Below are 20,541 nucleotides of genomic sequence, written 5' to 3'. Positions count from 1 at the left end.
TACCAACCTTACTTTATGTAGTTGTCTAACATTTTCATATCGCTATCAATGCCTCGCCTTTCGGTCGCAACTTCGACTATTTTAATCAATACGCTAAGCCGTCGCCGAACGTTGAGCGAGTGGCATGAAATTTGTGGCAACATTTTAGGCAACCGTGTTTTCTGTACCTTTTTTTTCTCTCGATGAGTTATGAAGAGGAGGACAGCAACAATTGGGCGCATCCTAGATTGCCAAATGACGGAATTAAGTATCTGGTATGTTATAATTTGTTGTGAGATGGTTTGGGAGGAGCTACCAAGGTGCTAAACCTTGGGCCTAACTCCTCAGGGGTGTTCTGAACGTAGGTGCAGTGCTCTGTCCCTTCGGCTATGTCAAGAATATACATCATATTCAATGTTCACCTGTAAATGACTGTCTGTATATACTATGAATATAGAGTGATGTTGCTTTACAAGTTGAAAGTGTCAATGACGTCCCATCCCTGACGACAAGAAGCAATGAAGGTGGCGCCACCGAAAGAAAGCAACAGTTTTGTCCTAGGTCAGCCTACTAGGTGGATTTATGCGAAAAGGGGGAAGTAGGGGCGGCGAAACATTCCTCCGAGACTTCCCATACTCATTTTCTCATTTAACTGTTCGATTGTCATTACAATGGCAAAAAATGATTGCGAAAGCCTTGTAATTAATGTAACTGAAACAAGAAAAAAAATGATTTATTTATTTATTTATTTATTTATTTATTTATTTATTGTACGCGGGGCCACTCTAGCTTCTCAGCTTCGAAGCGCCTCCGCATTTCCTGCTACGATATAAGTAATGTGGCTAAAAATGTTCGTGACTTTTTCACCAACATGTGAAGGAAAAGTTTGATGGGATTTTCAACTTGCGCAGGTGGCGTGAAATATACGCGCGCAAATAAGTGAAATGTCAGTGAACAAATTAAAAACGCAGATGTCAAAGACGACGCGGCGACGTGGTAGATACAGGCCAGTTCACACGTAGGAAAAAGATTACAATATTGCAACGGAATGGTGGCTGCTTTTCACTAAGAGCGCGCCCACCAAGCTTGTAAAGATGGACTCCAAGACACGGCACCCCGCGCAGTTGCCTTTTCAACATTGCTCTGGAACAGTTCGTACGTACTTAGCTTCTTCGATGAGGTCTGCAGAAGACCACACATTTTATAGACTGCTGGAAAGTAGCTCATGATTGTATCGTGACGTAAGAATACTTTCCTGAACGAGTGCGCCAATTTTTTAGGCTGGTCACGTTTTCTTGGATTCATTCTTCATTTTGTAGAAACTGGTTTTCTTTTCACCAACGCTCCATCCTGGCAACTTCTGTCACTGAGCCGCTCTTATTCGTCCGTCCCATTAACAAGAAAATGAATTGTCTTGAAATTTGAAGATTTGCGGCTCTCTTGAAAGGTATAAAAGCTTCTGATAGTATTTTGTGAAGTACTAAATTGAACTGCTGAAATATTTTTCTCGACTGTTCGAGTAGCCACGCCGTAATTGCCGTTTAAACTTCCGTCGTAGCTCGCCCATCCCACGTGTCGAGCGTAGCCGCAAGAAACTGGGCAAAGGGAAAGCAGCTGGAAGTGACTTCGACAAAGAGGTCTCGTGAGCCTTCCGCATATAGCCAGCTGGCTTGGGAACAGCTGCTTGCGCATAGTTCTTTGACTTTTTGTACCGAACCTAAGGAAATAAATGTGCTTCTAAGGGTGCGTATTCTTCCAAAATCGAGCATTCTTGCTGGCATCGAAAGTATGTGATGCTTGTGGAATTTCTCTTTTTTTTTTCTTGCTTTACTTTCGCAGTTTTCTCCTATGCGAAAACCGGCGGTCGCGACTATTTGGTTACCACTCGCAAGAGAATAATTTGAATAGCTAAACTACTATTCACGATAGCACCGCAGAAGGCCCTGCGGGCAGTTTTGCTTCGTGAGTTGTCCGATATTAATCTTGCGCTGAGAATTTTGTAAGTTCTGGTTGTTCCACAAAATCAACAGTAGTTTTGTCTGTGCCGTAATTGTAGATGCGCAGTTCCAGCAGTTACACTGCGGACATCCATATCTACTGTCAAAAGCACTCAACGCGAGCACGATAAATATGGGAAGGAAGAAAATCCGCCTCCGTTCCACCCTGTGTAAGTGAATGTACAGCGAAGTTTTGCCGACGTTACACAAGCACCACACTTCGACAAAGAGGTCACGTGAGCCTTCCGCATATAGCCAGCTGCAGTTCGGCACACGTACAGGGTCGTCCACTCTTAGTACGAACAAGGCGCCGCGTGGCCGCGCTCCGCGGAGCGCCAGCGCACATGGCGTGGCAGCGCATCGAAGCTAAGAGGCGCAAGCGCACAGGGGCTTGGAGGCGGGGCTTCGTGTGGTCTGCTAAAGCGCGCGAGCGTGCCGTGTTTGTGCCCCGCATGTTGTCTGCTAAAGCAGAGCGCGCTCGCGCACTTTAGCAGACGACACGAAGCACCGCCTCCAAGCTCCCTGTGCGCCTGCGCCGCTTAGCTTCGATGCGCGGCCGCGGCATGTGCGCTGGCGCTCCGCGGAGCGCGGCCACGCGGCGCCGTGTTCGTACTAAGAGTGAACGACCCTGTACGTGCGAGTGCAACTGACGTACGTCGCTTGACCAACGGTTGGTCGCAGCGGCGCAACGTCGCAGCAATCGCTGGGATTTTCTGTCGAAATTGCGCCGAGAGCTATTTCGTGGTCTGTTTTGGAAAATAAAGCGGTCGCTCGACGCAACGTATCTAGATACTTTTTTGTCTATAAATATTGGCTCAGCAAGCCTCGAACAGCGCAATTAATTGAGTGGAGAGTTGGATTGCGCGATCGCTACTAACATCAGCACCGACACGCGAATAGTGCAGATAAAAACTCGTAGGTCAGATGCGGTTCTGTGACTTCTATGCGTTTTTTACACGCTACATTGATAATCACGCAAGGTTTTTTTTTTTAGGTTGGCTTCGGGTGCTGATAGTACGTACTTCTGCGAGATTTTCCGTTATTCACACGCGCTGCGAGTTGGTAAATACGACGAGGTGTCGGAATGTCGTCCCAATTTTCTGGGTGTAGAGACAACTCGCGATATACGAAAACGCCAGTTTTAGCGGAGTATGCTTTTACGGACGGAACAATTTAAAAAAATATGCAACTACGGACAAATGCTCTGGTCAAGAGGTCACGCTATACGCGCGACCATTTAGTTGCAGTCGGATGGTTATGGCTTTCATGCGCATTTCCCCCAATGAATTATCTCATTTCAAGGTTCTGTTACTTCCGCTGCGAGACGCGACTGCTGCTCAAGCTCGCAAAGCGAACGTGCAAACTATATATCGTAATGAATGTTCTACAATAGCATAATTAACACTTTGACTGGGAATAAACAGTATTGCCAATTTGTTTTCGAAGCAATATTTAAACAGTTTTTTTCCTCATTTTTCTAATGCATTATTTTTCTCCTGAATAAAAAAACCAATAAACCTTCGATGTGTTGCAGACTTTGTATCCTTACTGCATCTGTATTAACGCTCACATTAAAAGGTAATTGCACATTCCGCTTACTTGAGTGCATCGAATTACTTTTGTTTATGCTAGTTGTAACATATCGCAGTACTCTAAGAAACTACTTCGCCATAAACATCCTTGCCTTTTCTTGCTTTTCTGTCTCTACTTCCTGTAAAACACAAGCAATAATGCGACAATCAGGCAAACACCTTGTTTTTATAAGCAGTAAATAACTCAATAAACAAAAGCAGATCGAAATTGTGCAGTGAAGTCAGCTGGTTGCATTCGTTCCTGTGAATGATAGCATCTTTTCAAGTGTGGGTGGTTCGTGCATGTCCACAGCTCATAAAGTGTGCAGACTCGTCACGAGGCATAGGTATTGCCCATCAAGATGGAGGCAATGTTGCTAGTGAGGCTGTACTTACATGCATTACTGCATAAACTCGTATAACCATATCCCATCATTACTCAGTCGAGCTTGCTTAGAGTCATATTCACCAAAATTATACTTATCCGAGCTTTCTCTGACTCATATTCACCAAAATTATACTCGGCCGAGCTAGATCTGACTAATATTCACAAAGATTCTACTCAACTGAGCTTGCTCTGACTTATATTCATCAAAATTCTACTCAGGCGAGCTTGCACTGAGTCATATTCACCAAAAATCTACTTGCCGAGCTTGCTTTGACTCACATTCACTAAACTTATACTCAGATGAGCTTGCCCTGACTACCACATGACAATATACACTAAAACTTTACTCAACCGAGCTTGCTCTTACTCGTATACCCCAAAATTCTACTCAGCCAGGCTCACACGAACTCAGACTCATGGTTAGTTCGAAGTCTCAGTGACTCGACGTTTGAGTGAGTTCACCGTGCTATCTATACATTACATTATGTGACCTGTGCGGTGAACAAGCAAACGTTGCATATGAGTGCGTGTTGCATCGGGTGAAATAAGGACAACTGTACACACTGAAGTTAGTTTCCTAGAGTTTAACTGACCGTTGCGTGAAAGCTTCGCCTCATGTCGATTCAAGCAAGTGCATTGGATCTGCATCATATTTTTTGCCAATCCTGCTGGCGGTCCTGGCCATTACTGGGTGGCCACATTTTGTACATTTCAACACAAAGTTGAATAAATGACTGTGGTGCAATATATTTAAAAATTATGCTTGCATCACTGCCCGTATAACAATCCGAACATGATACAAACTCATGAACATAAGATGCACACAAATGATGAATACATAAACAGACTAAATCAGCTAGCCACCACCTATTGAAAAAAAGAAAAAGCACAGGCCAATGCTGCAATGGGACTACGTATAACCATTCCCCTTGCAAGGTACATGGGCTATAGGAGAAACCTAAGTGGAACCTAGCAGTTACCTTGAGGTAGCAGCTATGGACGCTTTTGCATTCGCAGCTGGCCACTCAACCACTCAAGTGCGTTCAGTGTGTACTTGTATTTAGGCACACTTTTTTATTGTCTATGTCTGAAAAATTTAATGTGGCTCCTCAAAATTTTGAGAATGTTTGGATTCTGAGGCTTGAAAAGGTAAATATTTTTATTCCATTCTCGTTCAAAGTGAAAGCTCATACAAAAGCTTAGAGATATTGTCAGTGCTCCTCACTTTCCCTCGGAACATATGTTGTCTGTTATTGAGATTCTAGCAGCTTTTCAACATCAAGAAAGGGAATCAGCTTCCCCTGTTTTGAGCATTGGGTTAACGCAAGCAATTGATGGAGGCATAAAGTTTTGCTAATACAATCGGTTCGGGAATACAAGATTAGATTGTACCTTGACGCTTTCCTTGCACTTTCTTATTTTGTTCAAACAATATAGCTTGAAATGGCTCCAGTTAGCATGCTATAACATTGGTCTAATATTGGTTAAGTACATGGCTATCTTCACAGACTGGGATGCTGGCATTCATTTCCAGGAAAGGAACCATAGTGACTGCTCCAGTTGCATATGTTTTTGGTTATCTGGGGTTTTCAGCATCACTTTTAAGGTAATGTGCTCAAGCAGGTAGAAGCACACGTATGCTATTAGCGGATAGTTTCGATAGCTTCTTACTTTACACTTGCCATATGAATACAAAATTTTGGCGGTCGATTTTGTTATTAAACAAACAAGCGTACTCCTAACAAGGTATTTTAATGTTAGCCGGGGGGCTACGCGGCTGCGCTACGTACTACAGAATATTGGCTTAAGCTTCGTGATACATATTCACAGCACACTAACAGCGCGAGAAACAAGACGAGAAAATAGACGACGCCCATGTTTGTCAGAATGATATGATTCTACGTACACAAGTGACTGCGGCTCCTAAAAAATTTGGTGTCGGCTTTTACGCATTTCGAAATATTCAGAGAGCACTTGTATGAATAATTACAGCACACGCGCCGAGACGGACGACCCAGGCTGGCGCTATGATTAGCGTTCACAAGACAAATGCCATTGCACGTTCAGTAATTACACACAGATCATTTGCGGCTTCCTTCAGGCGCGCAGGTGAGTTTTTGGGTTGGTGCTTGCTGCTAAGTTTGGTGCTAGAATGCTGCTAGGAGCAGGAACCGCTTATGCACAATCAAGAGCAATATACACACATCCTTTTTTTCAGAAGCTGACGTTAAGCACGGGTAGCGCGAGGGTCTCCGCGTTGACATGACGACTTCGCTGCAGCCGAATTCCGAATACTGCATATGCGATGACAATTGCTATAGGGGCTTGTTGACAGGTCCTCTTGTAATTTGTTGTACCGCAGGAACAACGACACGGGCATAAAACACGCACGAGACAGCACACAGCGCTGAACTACATTCTAGCCACTGTAGCTGAACGACCACCTGCGAACAGCTGTTTACGTCCGCCATTTCTCCTCGTATTGGACTTCATAAACCGCTGTTGCGCACTCCAAAACAAATTAAACTTTGAAGCATTTTTAAATTACAAAACTCACGTATTATTTGGTCCTAATAAAGAGAGGTCAATTATATTATAACGCGCACATCTTTTTCATTACATTAAAGGAAGTATGTGGCGTGTGCGACAAAATCTGGCAGCAAGCAACCCTGGGTGTCGCACCAGTCGCATTGTCGAAATGGCAGTCATGTGAATGAGCCCTCAAAAAATCGCATTGCGACGCGTGCGATCGCACCGATTTTCTTCGCTCCAGTCACAGCATGTGAAACGGCCTTGAGAGGGTGAGCCGGTGATCGCGGCTCAATCTCGTGCACGCAAAAGATCGAAGCGGGAAGGAAGAGCGCCGTCTTCCAGTCGCACGCAACGCGCCTGAGGGAGGGTACGGAAGGGGCGGGGGTGAAGGGGCATTTTAATCCGGGCGGCCCGAGCAGCCGCAGGCTCCCGCCTTGGAAGAAAGGCGCCGCAAGACTCCGGGGGGAGGATAGAAGGGGGGGGGGGGGGGGGGCGTTTCACGCCACGCGTGGCCATCCGGCCGCTGTATTCTGAAGCCACCTGCGGCGAAGACGAAGAGTCCGCCTTGTGCTGTGTTTTCGCGGCTTTGTTCGCGTTGATGCGAGCGGCAGCCGAACGTCAATTCGCGTGCTGCTCGTGCCCAGCTTACTCACTCCAGAGCTTTGACAGCGAGTTTCCGCGGTCATCGAGTGAGATGCCTTCATGCTTGCTTCTGCGCGCGTGATATCATGCTTGTTAATTTAGTTAGTATGCCTATCTTTGCAAATATATACGGCTCATAAAGCTAGCATTCTTTCTTCGCATAGTTGCCCACTAATTTGCTCTCACAATCGATGCTTCGCCTTTCGGGCGAAACTGCGGCACTTTACAGGCATTCAAGCGTTGTACCCCGTAGTCAATAGGAGGACGTATGTACATTACGCCATAGAATTATGGTCTGTTATTATGTTACTACACTTGTGTGACACGCGTAAGCTTTACGGGATTCATGAATTCAGCGACGCGACAAAATTTATCACACCGGGATTGTTGAGGACGCCAAGTTACCCTAACAACCTTTTATGTTCAAACGTTAACCTTGCGTGGTGAGGGTGGCATGACGTGTTTTTGTGTGCATTGCGGTGCGAGAATTTCTTTGTCAATTTCGAGTTGGTGTTATTGCAATCTCGCGATGAACAATGCGCGCAACGTGGTCACAGGTGGGCGGCTCGCGAACGGCATCACACGATGAAGTTGCAGCCGTATTGGGCAGCCGGGTGAATCTCTTGGCTATACGGCGGCTTTTGGCAAGTTGAAACCGCCGGCACTCTTTGATGATTATGTCGACGGTATCAATGTTGTTATACAAGAGCAGGTTAAAAGCATTGTCGGCGATACCTTTCGGCACATGGGAAACCCTCTCCCACTCAGGCATGTGCTCGTCAACCCGGTGGCAAAAAGCGATAACGTCCTGAATGTAAGCGACGTATGACTCGGAGGATGTCTGTGCACGAGTCGCAAGTTCATTCCGCGTAGCAAGCTGCCGACCAGTGCTGTCACCGAAAAGGTCGTGGATATTCTCTTTGAAAGAATCGCAGCTTGTAATGTCAGCCTCGAGTGTCTCGAACCACACCCGTGGTGGGCCACCGAGGTAGACAAGCACGTTGGCGAGCATTAGGGTCGTGTCCCACCTGTAGCTGGCGTTCATTGGTTCGTAAAGGCTGAGCCACTTGTTGACGTCAACCCCGTCCTGGCCAGAAAACACGCCAGAATCACGAGCAAGAGGCAGAGCGATGTAAGTGGGAGCCACGGGAGGGACTGATGGTGAAGACGATGTGCCTGCACCGACTGACAAGGTCGGAACCGTGATGAGGCGGCCGTTGCGTTGGTGACCTGTTTATGAAGAAAGTTCAAACCTTTGCCGTACACTCTATGGCGGTGTACCTTAGCGATCATAAGGCTATGGTCCCTGTCGTCACTAAATAAATGAAAACCAAGGGATCATATATATATATCATTCTTTAATAGTTCTAATAACCCATTACACCATCACATCCTAATAGTCATAATTGGAAAAACATAATTCCCACCATAGTACAGCTTCGCTGGTCTTCCACCCCCACCCAGTGGAAGGGCTGCCAGTTTTTTTTTTCTTTCAACTCAGAACCATGTACCATGTTCGGCATACGGTCTCGAACGACATCTCAGGACAGAAGGTTCCCGGCAGCGCCCCATAGGAAATAGTAATAAATTCAAGCCCTATCTATGAACTTGTTGCAATGCGCCCACAGCCATCGTGATGACGATGCGGCAAAATTAAACTGCTAGCTCGACAGCATAGCGACACGCTAGCTGGTGCTTGCACCCTTTATTTATACTGCCCTTGCAGAGCGGTTCGCTGCTAACCAATACCAGCCGCAACGTAAGGTAGTTTTTCCCGCATCGTCAACAACAGAATCATAGAATAAAATCACATCTACCTGCTAAACATTCAACGACGGTGACAATGTTGTCGACCAGGTCCTGCTGGTAGGAGTAGAAGAATTATTATCTTCTACATCCCTCGTGTCTTCAGGTGTCTTGTACAATATCACCCCCCGCCCCCCCCCCCCTCCCAAAAAAAAGCATTTCTGTATTAGTTTTAAACTCGTCAGCTTCGTTTAACTTGCGCTCCAGGGACACGCAAGCTTCCATACGAAAATTATTTTGAGAAACGTCCTTTCAGCCTGCTACCGCGATTATGCTTATGGTCGAGCAAAGGCTCTGGCATAACTGCACTCCTTGGAATTTTGGGAGCACATTAGCCGTTAAATATCTTCTGCAATCTAAATAAAAAGGCTGGTTGGATTTTTAAGCGCACAATTCATTTTAACATTGCGCCAGCCTGACCAAACGGCAAAAACCTTTGAGAAGACTTTGCGAAGTTCAGAAACTGTATTTTAATTTGTTGGGCAAGAAAAACGTCGCAGTTTCGCCCGAAAGGCAAAGCATTGCGAAAGCAAATTAGTGGACAGCTATACGAAGTAAGGATAGTAGATTTATCGGCCGTATAAACATGTAAACGTAGGCATACTAACTAAATAGCAAGCATGGTATCACACACGAACAAGCAAACATGATCGCATCGCACTCGATGCCCGCGGAAACTCGCTGTCGAAACGATAGAGTAAGTAAGGCGATAGCAGCAGCGAGCGCTTTGACCTTCGTGCTGGCGCTCGCATCAACGCGCACTAAGCCGCGAGAACACAGCTCAGGGCAGACTCAGTCCCACGCCGCAGATGGCTTTGAAGATAGTAAGTGGTTCGTGTGGAAAGGGAAATGTTGGCGCTATCTTCTGCAGCCCTTAAGGGAGCACGGCTCAGCACTAACGGGGAGGGGAAAGTGGGAGAGAAAGGGGGGTTGGCTTTGAAGATACAGCGGCCCGGGCGCCCGGGAGGGCGCGCGAGGCGTAGAACGCTCTCCCCCCTCCCTACCTTTCCCCCGACCCCTTGTGGAACCTTGTGGCCCCGGCTGGCGCGCGCCCCCGCTCAGGCCACTTGGAGTAGAACGCTCCCTGCCCCTCGGCTCGCCATACCCGCCTTCCACGTTGTTAGGCGCGACTGGAAGACTACAAGGCTCCGTCCCGCTTCCCTGCCTTGCGTGCGCGAGATTGAGCCGCGATCACCGGCCCACGCTCGGACTCTTTCACTTGCACATACAGTATACGGCGCGCGGCGACTATATTATCCCCCTTGGACTTAATACGGAATCTCGCGGTGACGGCGGCGACGGCAGAAAGGCGCCTGGTGTGTCCATATAATTTCTATCGCAGTAAAAAAAAACGCTTTGGCAAGTTAGTGCAAGCGTACAAATGGAGAGCTAATTATAGCCGTTCATTCACCCCATACTTAAAGGGACCCTGAAACTATTTTGACGATTTTGTACAAATGTACTGAGTCGTTAGAGTAGGTCCTTCTGATCATTGATTGACCCATCTAAGTGCTGCACGTAAAGCGTGTAATTTATTATAAGGTTTTAAATAGGTACATCGCTACCGATCGCAGCACGCCAATCGGCTGAGTTTTGTGCCCAAGTGACGCGATTTGCCGTTAGCACGTCACTGGGCCAGCTATCCGATTGGCTGTCCAGGGCGCGTCATCGATAATTTTTCCAAAATTATGGTGAACAAATGTTGTTCGTAATAGTTTAGACGTTAGTTAATTTGTTTCTATAAAAAGAAAGTAAAAGAAAGAGAATGCACAAGGACATGTATCACTACACTAAAAGCACTTTCGGCCCACAGCAAGTGTCGTCTGCTTGTGTTAAAACGTGCTCCGTGTTGACGGGAGCTGCGCGGTCAATGTTGGTCTTGTTCTTTCTTTTCGCGAGCACAATGGTTCGCCCTTGTTGCGTTGTGGGCTGCAAACCAGCGATCGGCGAGATGTCAAGCTGCGACATCGTGCCCCGCTGCGACATCATGCCTCGCTGCAAGGCAGCAGACGAGTGGAGTGGCTGCAGCGCATCGGACTTTAGGTATCCAAACCAATCCAAACAGCGCCAGTATCTACGCGTTTGTGGCCGTCGCTTCACGTCGAAGGTTTGCCAAAATAGAGATTAGCGTGTCCGGTATTCAGGTAAACGCAAGCGCAAGTGTACTGGCCGCTTTGCCACGTTTTACGTGATGAATGGAGGCGCAAAAGTGAAGTGCTTGCACGGTGCAGCCACCTGGCGGTACAAAGCTCAACCAAACACACAGCTAATATAGCAGTACCCAAGTTTTTTCTACTTTTCTGCTGACTAAAATTTTTGGCAGGAGTGTAATCTTGAACACGTTGCCATGTTTAAAATGTTTTACACTTGGTTACAGGAAAATTAGCTCTGTATTTGGCTGGTTAAACTCTGCGCCACCAGATGGATGGACCGTGCATGCCGATCAGGGCGCTCACGTACGTCTACGAAGCTCCTTCATCACAGCGGTATGGAGGGGCTTTAGTTTACGCCTCTCGCTATCCGTCAAAACACCCAGGTCGCCTGTGGTTATCGGTATAGACGAGAAAACGATCGCCTGAAGGAGCTGCTGCACCTCCTCACAGCGCCCCCTATGTGGAAATTTCAAGCAGCGCGGTCGCTCCGCGGTGCAGTCTCCGCTTTGATTACATTGTTTCGCCCGTGCTTTCCTTCGCTGCTCGTGCTCACGGCGCTCCGTTTTCGACGGCGGCAGATCGCCTGCTTGCTGAACAGCGATGCAAAGACTGCAGTGTGATTTCAAGACGGTTGCTGACGCCAACAGTCTTTTTCCTGGCGGCAACCTCAAGAAATTTAGGAAAATTATAACTGCGCTAAAACGAGACACGAGGACGAAGTGGACAGGACGATCGCAGACTAACAACTGGTTTATTACACCACCCTTTTTGAAACAAACTAAGCGCATGCGCAATGACAAACATGACAAGTTCCAAGACTTCTATCTACTAAAAATGAAATCGCGCTCTTTGCTGGAAAGATACACGGATGAGTCGCTGACGCACTTATCAGGCCCGTGTCTAGCTATCCAAGATGCCTCCAAGATCTCTCTTGCTCTTTGGCTCGCCCTAACACCTTGGTACTGCTGAAGATGGGTTTGCATCCCTGCACGCATGCGCCACAATGAACTGGTAGTTGCCTCCCACTCCCGTCTCCTGTGGCGCATGCGTGCAGGGATGCAAACCCATCTTCAGCAGTACCAAGGTGTTAGGGCGAGCCAAGAGCCAAAGAGCAAGAGAGATCTTGGAGGCATCTTGGATAGCTAGACACGGGCCTGATAAGTGCGTCAGCGACTCATCCGTGTATCTTTCCAGCAAAGAGCGCGATTTCATTTTTAGTAGATAGAAGTCTTGGAACTTGTCATGTTTGTCATTGCGCATGCGCTTAGTTTGTTTCCAAAAGGGTGGTGTACTTTTCCAATAAACCAGTTGTTATTCTGCGATCGTCCTGTCCACTTCGTCCTCGTGTCTCGTTTTAGCGCAGTTATAATTTTCCTAAATGTCTTACCAACTAGCCCCCCATCAAACGCTTCTCGAGTTCATTTCTCCTACATGGGGCCCTGCTATATGTTCCCTTCCCTTGGAAAATGAATGAATGAACTTTTATTTCCCTTTTTAAGAAAGGAGAGGGGCCGGGGGGGAGAGAGGGAGGCCTGTGTGCTCCAGTCTTAGCACCTTGTGCTGCCAGACGTCCGCCTACCAGTCGTGGTAGGCCTCCGCTACCTCCTCAGCCCACCTCAGGACTCGGTCCTGCAGGGTGGGATCGGAGCTGCGCAGGGCAGTCTCCCACAGCTCCTCGCTACTAATTAATGGTTTGAGGTTGCGGGGGGGATATTTGATGGGGCATTTCCACATTATATGGGAGAGATCTGCTGTTTGGACAGGGCAGAAGCGACACTTGGGTGTCGGGTATGTGTCGGGAAAGAATAAGTTCAAAGTGCGTGGGGTAAGAAAAGTGCGAGTTTGTAGTTGGCGCCACAATATTTCTCTCTGGCGCGTGCTCGACACAGAGAGAGGTGGATACGTTAGGCGTTGGTGTTTGTAATGTGTGGAAATTTCATGGAATGTGATGAGTGCGTCTTTATTGGTCTGTTGTTGGGAGTCATTGGCTTCTGGGGTAAGGCCCACATTTCCGTCCACTCGGTCCGTGAATCCTCGAGCAGCGGCATGAGCCATTTCGTTGCCTGGTAGTCCTTGATGTGCTGGAGTCCAGATGAGAGCGATGTAGTTTTTTGGCGGGTGAGCGACTAGTAGAGAGTGCGCGAGGTTTGTAATGTAGCCGCTACTGAAGTTCCGGATAGCAGTCTTCGAGTCACTGATGATGATATCGCAATCAGGTAGCCCCGATGCGAGTGCAATGGCGGCCTCTTCTGCGTCGCCCGCTGAGGTGGTCCTGACTGATGCTGAACGAACAGTGTTGCCCTGCTTGTCTACGACCGCTAAGGCATAACGATGTTTAGTTTTATAGGCTGCGGCGTCCACGTAGTAAACTCCTTCTGCCTGTCCATAGCTGCGTTGTAGCGCCTTGGCTCGAAGTTTCCGGCGTTCGACGTGAAATTCGGGATGCATGTTTCTGGGTAGAGGTTGGATGTGGTATTGGCCGTGTATGTTCGGAGGAAGTTGATGTCGCTTGTTCTCGTTGAGTGGTGGGGCGTAGTGAAGTTGTCTCAGGATCTCACGCCCAGCTGCAGTGGTGGAGAGTCTGTGATATTGCGATGATAGATGTGCTTCGGTTAATTCTTCAAAGGTATTGATTGTGGCTGTGGCCATCACCCTCTGTGTGGATGCTCTAATCGGAACACCAAGAGCGACTTTGTGTATCTTGCGGATCAAGCAGTTTACAGTGTCCGCTTCCTTCCTAGAGAGTGAGAGATATGGTAGTGCGAAGGTGATTTTGCTTAGGACAAAAGCTTGGATGAGCTGAATCAGTTCCTTCTCTCGAAGCCCTCCGTGTTTATTGGAGATCCTTCCTATGAGGCGTAGCGTGTTATCTACTGTTGTGTGTAGTGCTTGCAAGCTACGCTGATTTGCTCGGTTGCTTTGAAGGTGAAGACCTAGCACCCTTATCCTGTCTACCTGGGGTATGGAGTGCCCTTCAACTGTGAGGTCGATATTCGGGGGCGATGTCCTGAAGCGTCTCGTGGGGGGCAGAAGCAGAAGCTCTGATTTGGTGGGGGAGCACCTAAGGTTCAAGTCGTGACCTACTTGTTCGATCTGGTCAATGGCTGCTTGGAGGGTGTCTTGGATGTGCCCGTCCGAACCTCCGGTCATCCACAGCGTAATATCGTCCGCGTACAGTGAGAATCTGAGGTCGGGAATCTTCTTTAGAGCGAAAGCTAAAGGTCGCATAGCCAAATTGAAGAGGAGGGGGGAGAGTACTGCCCCTTGGGGCGTACCAGTGCTTCCTAAACGTATCTGACCTGATTGTTCGCTGCCTAATTGGAGCGTTGCAGTGCGCTTCGTCAGGAAGCTGCATATATAACGGTAGATTCGCTCTCCACAGTTTATACTGTTAAGTTCGCGTAGAATGGCCAAGTGGGACACATTATTGAAGGCTCCCTTGAGGTCGAGGCCCAGCAACGCTTTTGTGTCGCGTGCGTCGCTCGGTTCAATGATATCTTGTTTGAGCCTTAGCATGACATCCTGGCAAGAAAGAGACTTGCGAAATCCAGTCATTTCCGAGGGGAAAAAGCGATGATCTTCGATGTATTTGGAAAGGCGTAGGTGGATTACGTGCTCCAAGATCTTCCCTATGCATGAGGTGAGAGAGATGGGACGGAAGTTATCAATGTGAATTGGCTTATTCGGCTTGGGAATGAAGATCACCTTGGCTGCTTTCCATTGTTGGGGTATCTCGCCCTCTTCGAGACAGTGGTTGTAATACTCGGTGAGTTTGCGTATGGATTGCTCATCGAGGTTGCGAAGCGTCTTATTTGTCACAGAGTCTGGACCTGGTGCCGTGGTAGTTCGCACTTGGTTGAGGGCATGTCGAACCTCCGCTTCTGTGATGGCGCTGCAAAGTTCCTCATTGGGTTCACCAGTATAGTCGGGCATGGGGATTTGCGTAGGAGGGGGCATATGTTTGGAAGCCAAGTTACTGAACATTGTCGGCAGGTCCGCTGCATGTTCATGTAGCAGTTTATTGATCTGGTGGTTATTATGCGTCCTAGATGTGGTGGGGTCGAGCAGGTGCCGGAGCAATTGCCAGGTCTTTTTTGTGCTAAGATGACCATGCGCTCCTTCGCAAACCTGAGTCCATTGCTGTGCCCTCAATTTGATAGCGTATTTTTCAATCTGAGAGTCCAATTTGGCGATTCTGATTCGGAGTTTGTGATTGTAACGGGCTGTTAGCCATTTCCTGAGTAAGGCTTGCTTCGCTTCCCACATGTGTAGGAGCTTCGAATCAATTGTTGCCAAGGGTGTATCTGACGGGAGAGTGGTGGTATGGGCCTCTACATCTGCTTGTAAAACGTTCGCCCATTGCGCTATGTCGGTAATGTCTTCTTCGTTGGTGTTGGAGCGAGATTTTCTGAATTCCGTCCAATTGGTAAGCCTTAGTGGTTTCATGGCCAGTGGTCTGTGCTTGAAATTTACGCGGAGTTCGAGGATGTAATGGTCGCTGCCTAAGTTGTTTTGGAGGTTTTGCCACGTCGCCTGAGTGATGCGGTGAGTTAGGGTGAGGTCGGGGGATGTATCCCTACTGACGCTATTTCCTAGCCGGGTAGGAAGAGTAAAGTCATTGTGGATGGTGAAACCTTGATTCTGTATGTGCTGCCACAGAGCTCTTCCCTTAGGGGCAGATGCAGAGTGGCCCCACATTTGGAGGGGGGCATTGAAGTCGCCCATTACAACTAGCGGCTGTTTATTGGCGTTAGCTTTGGCTTGAGCAAGCATGTGCTCAAAGCGGTGTTGTCGAGCATTGGGAGGGCTGTAAACATTCAACACGTATAGGGTGGGTTGTTTGAGGCTTTTAGGTAGAATTTCGATGAAATCGTGGGGGATGTCAGTACCGCTGAATGTCTCCCATTTAACAGAAAGGTGCTGTCTTACAAGTACGGCAGTGTTGGGCTTGACTATGTGAGGGTCTTGAAACGTGTTGTATCCCGGTAGAGTTACTTTCCCGTGTGTTTCCTGCAAAGCTATAATATCAGGGAGCTCGTTAAGATTCTGCAGAAATAGTGTAAGATTTGCGCGCTTGTTGCGGAACCCCCTGCAGTTCCACTGCCAGATCACCAGACTACGTGCTGGCTTCATTATTATTGTCGCTGTGGTGAAGGATGGGAGTTTGTGACGTCGTGGAGGGTCTTCCCCAGGTTTCGATTAGCTCTTGGAATCTGCAGAACTGCGCAGATGCCTCACAAATAAAGGAATCAAGTTTGCTTTGTAGCCGATTTTCAAGGGCAACAACCTTGTTTTCCAGGGTCGTCATGCGCTCACCAAGGACAAATATGGCGTTTTCAACGGTGTGGTCGGTGTCTGTTATATCGGCATTCTTCCTTTTTGCCGGTGGGGGCTGCACGTGGGGTGAAGGTGGCCTTGGAGTTGCTGCTTCAGTAGTAGCAGTGGGTGCAACAGTGTCCATTTGTTCTGTCGGAGGGCTTATGGGTGTGGGTGCAACTGTATCCATGCGTTCTCTCGGAGGGCGTGTGGGTGTGGGCGCAAGCTGTTGTGGTAGTGGGTTGGAAGTAGCGGCAGGACTTTCATTGATTTCGATGGGGGGGTGGAGCATTGCCTTGAGCTGTTTGATTTCGGCCTTGAGAATTTCATTCTGATTAAGCAAGTATTTGATGAGAGAGTTATCAGCATCTAGTGAGGAGCTGCTATTGTGGGAGACTACCCCTGCCCAGCTCACCTTTGTATGGTTGATGGGCGGTCTCTCCTCGTTGCGTGGAGTCAGCGGAGGCCAAGCTTGCTTCGATGCTAGAACCTGGGCCGCTGTTGCAGAGTTCTTGCGGCCAGAGTTGCTCTGCGGCTTCTCTTGTCCTGGGTGTTGGTTGGAGGCCTGGATATTGTTCCTGGCCAGAAGTGTCAGTTTAGTTTCTGGTGGTGCGGGGGGCGGCGTCCGTGGTTTGTAACGAAGTCTGCACTCTGATGAACCAGTCTCATGTGTTCCGTTGCAGATGATGCAAGTAGGGGTGCAGCTGTGGTCTTCAGGAGGATCTGGCGTGCCGCATTTTGGACAGAGACATATTGTCACATTAGGGCAGACATCTTGACGATGGCCAAGCTGCCGACACCTCGCACACGCCTCCACTTTTTGCCGATATGGTCGGCAGCGGAGGTCTGTGCGGAGGTAATCAATATAGAAGGGGACCTTTGAGCCTTCGAAAGTGACCAGGATGGAGTCCGTGGAGCCCATTCTTCGAGCAGCTAGTATCTTGATTGTTGGATTAGAGTCTCGAAGTTTAACCAACACGTTCCCCTCCACCAGGGAGGCCGGCAGCTTGATGATGCCCCTACACGAATTTTTGGGGTCTGCCACGTGCGTGGAGACCTCGTAGCTCTTGTCCATGATGGTGAGGGTGGCAATCTTCAAGTAGCGATCAGCTCTGTCCATGCAGGGGGTGCTTATGATGATTGTGTTGTTAATCTCGTTGGCCCGGAGTCGATCTAGCGATGTTGCAGCCGCGGAGAGGCCTGTGGACTTGATGACGATGTCACGGAGAGAGACTGGGTGTATGTTAGCGCAGTTTACACCACCATGCACACGAAGAATGATTTTGTATTCAGCGGCAGGGAGTGGAGGAGGACGAGGCAGATTGTGGCTTACTTGCGGCCGAGTTTTGAGGGTGCTTGGCGAAGTGGGCGAAGGCCTCTTGGTGTCAGAGTAAACAAATTTCTCACGCCAATCGATGATCTCTTCTGGAGTCATGTCGACAGCATCGACGACGTCGTCTTGGCTCATGCCTGCTGCAGCTGCTACCGCCGACGCACACTGCCGGCTCTGCACGGCAGGGGCGCGGGGGTGCGGATGTTGCGAAGAATCGGCGATGAATTTAAGATGGCAGGTCCGATTTCCGCTGAAGAGGTGTCGTTCGACAGCGGAAGACTTACAGCACCAGTGGTCCAAAAATCACAAAAGTCGAGGCAATAATTTGGACACAACACAAGAAAAAAGACGGAGCCGATGCATCACCAGGAGCGAAAGGTAGCTTCGTCGTCGTCGTCTTCCCTTGGAAAAGCAATGTAGCGTGTGCGTAAGCCTCATTGCCGCGAAGATGTGTGATGCAAGACTTCTTGGATTTTGCCTAAGGAAAGGTGTACGACCGCCATGTGTGATGTGGTTTTTTGGCTTTATGGGGTGTTCGGATGGACACTGGAAAAGATTGGCAAAGATTCTCAGGAGCGAGTACTGGAGACAAGTTCGTTTGCTGAAGGAGTGACTGCGCTTCCTATGCTTCAGCTGGAAAGGCTGTGGTACTTCGGGGTACAGAGCACTAAAGGAATACCAAGGTCTGGCAGATTCAACAAGCGAGTTCCTCTTCTGCAAAGGAAGACAGGGCTTGCAAGGAACGCCCAAGAGGAAGGTTGGTGAGGTGCCGGTAATCCGTCTGGGGTAAACGGTGCTGACTCCCGAAGTTGAAAAAATGCTGAGCAGGGGACCGAAGTACAGCGTCGAAGCACCAATTACCAAGCACGAACTCCTGGCAACAGCCCACAACATCGCGGACAAAGTGCATACTGAAGATAGGGAGCGGTGTCGTCAGGAATGCGTAGAGGCCGTGCGGAGCGGCTACGAGAAGAAGGACGGCACCCGCATGATGCGAAGAATAGCAGGATATATGAAGGACTCAGGCCATGCACTCATGTTGGCGGACAAGGAAGGAAGCTCAGTAGTCATGCCCCAGGGGCTCTTTGGTGACAAGGCCCTAGCCGCTGTTAGGAAGAATTTCCGGATTTCGGATGAAAAACCGCAAGGAGCAAAAAAGAAAGCAGTGGCGTTGCTGGAAGATTTAAAACTCAACCGGATAAAGAGGGAGGTGAAGAACAACAAAGTTCATGCGCTCACCGTATTCTTCAGTGCAAAAAGCCTTAAGGTGGATTGTCCTTTCCGGGCCATTGTCACGGAGCGCGGAACAGGGCAGGCTACTGTCAGCCGGTACTTGCAGAGGCAGCTTTCAGGGCTGAACCCGGAGGACCCATACAAGATCGCGAGTTCAGACCGACTGGTGGGACTGCTCCAAGATAGTGCACCAGGAGTGAATTCCGGCTTCTCGATTGACATTGAGGAGCTTTTCTACTCGATTCCCCATGAGGACCTTTTCAGGGCAGTTCGTAATTGTATTGAATGTGCTGGTGCGGTGGCGTTCCAAAACTCGAGTGGTGTCTCGGTAGGGGTATTCCTGGAACTGCAGGAGACCTACCTCACTTCTACGATTGTGAGTTTCCAGAACTTTTATGTACAAAAACGAAGCATATGCATAGGGTCTTCTGTGGCGCCAGTGCTCGCCGAGATATATTTAGCTGATGTAGATTGTTCGTTGTCTCGGGTGCTTACCGACGATTACATTGTTCGTGTCTGTAGATACGTAGATGACTTTTTAATACTTGTAAAAACTGACTCTAACGATGACCTCGAAGAGATAGCGAGGCGTATTCTTCAGTATTTTAATGACACAGCAACAAAGTTGAATTTTACTTTTGAAATGCCTGACAATGCTTCACTGCAGTTTTTAGTTTTAAAGTTGGTTTTCAATGACAGCAAACACCTGTGCTGGTCGTACTCACCACGCACGAACAGGGCCCTATTGCCTTTTGATTCCTCCCACTCGAAGCTTGTGAAGAGGGGCATATCAGTGTCATGCTTAAGGACATCTTTGAACAAGTCATGTCACCACAAAATCAAAGGTAGTTTTTGTTCACAAGTGAGTCGTCTCCGAAATGCAGGTTTCCCGCAGACGCTGCTTCAGGCTGTAGCAGAATCACTTTTGAGGGTCGTATGCCATCGTTCCACGGCCGCTGACGTTAACGCAAGGGCAATTGAGGGAAAGGAATCGGAGAAGAATGAAAGGCGGAAGGTTGAAGTGATGCCGTACCTACACAAGGTATCGCATGACATTAAAAAGGTGGCGGGAAGATACGGGGTCGATTTGGTTTTTTCAGCGCCTTGCAAGTTATCGCGTTTGTGCGCCATGTCCAACGCGAGCAAAGTAAACAATGGAAGTTGTGATGTTAAGCACAGACGTGCGTATGTACCATGAAAAACGGGAGTGGTCTACGAGTTCCCCCTGACCTTTGGAATGGTTTATGTGGGGCAGACTGGAAGGTGTATTAACATGCGTTTGAGGGAGCATGCTAATTCATTAGGAGACGGGAGTGGGAGGCATCTACCAGTTCATTGTGGCGCATGCGTGCAGGGATGCAAACCCATCTTCAGCAGTACCAAGGTGTTAGGGCGAGCCAAGAGCCAAAGAACAAGAGAGATCTTGGAGGCATCTTGGATAGCTAGACACGGGCCTGATAAGTGCGTCAGCGACTCATCCGTGTATCTTTCCAGCAAAGAGCGCGATTTCATTTTTAGTAGATAGAAGTCTTGGAACTTGTCATGTTTGTCATTGCGCATGCGCTTAGTTTGTTTCAAAAAGGGTGGTGTA

Source organism: Dermacentor silvarum, chromosome 9 (assembly GCF_013339745.2).
Source record: "Dermacentor silvarum isolate Dsil-2018 chromosome 9, BIME_Dsil_1.4, whole genome shotgun sequence".
Classification (NCBI taxonomy): Eukaryota; Metazoa; Arthropoda; class Arachnida; order Ixodida; family Ixodidae; genus Dermacentor; species Dermacentor silvarum.
Note: the sequence above shows the minus strand (reverse complement) of the source record.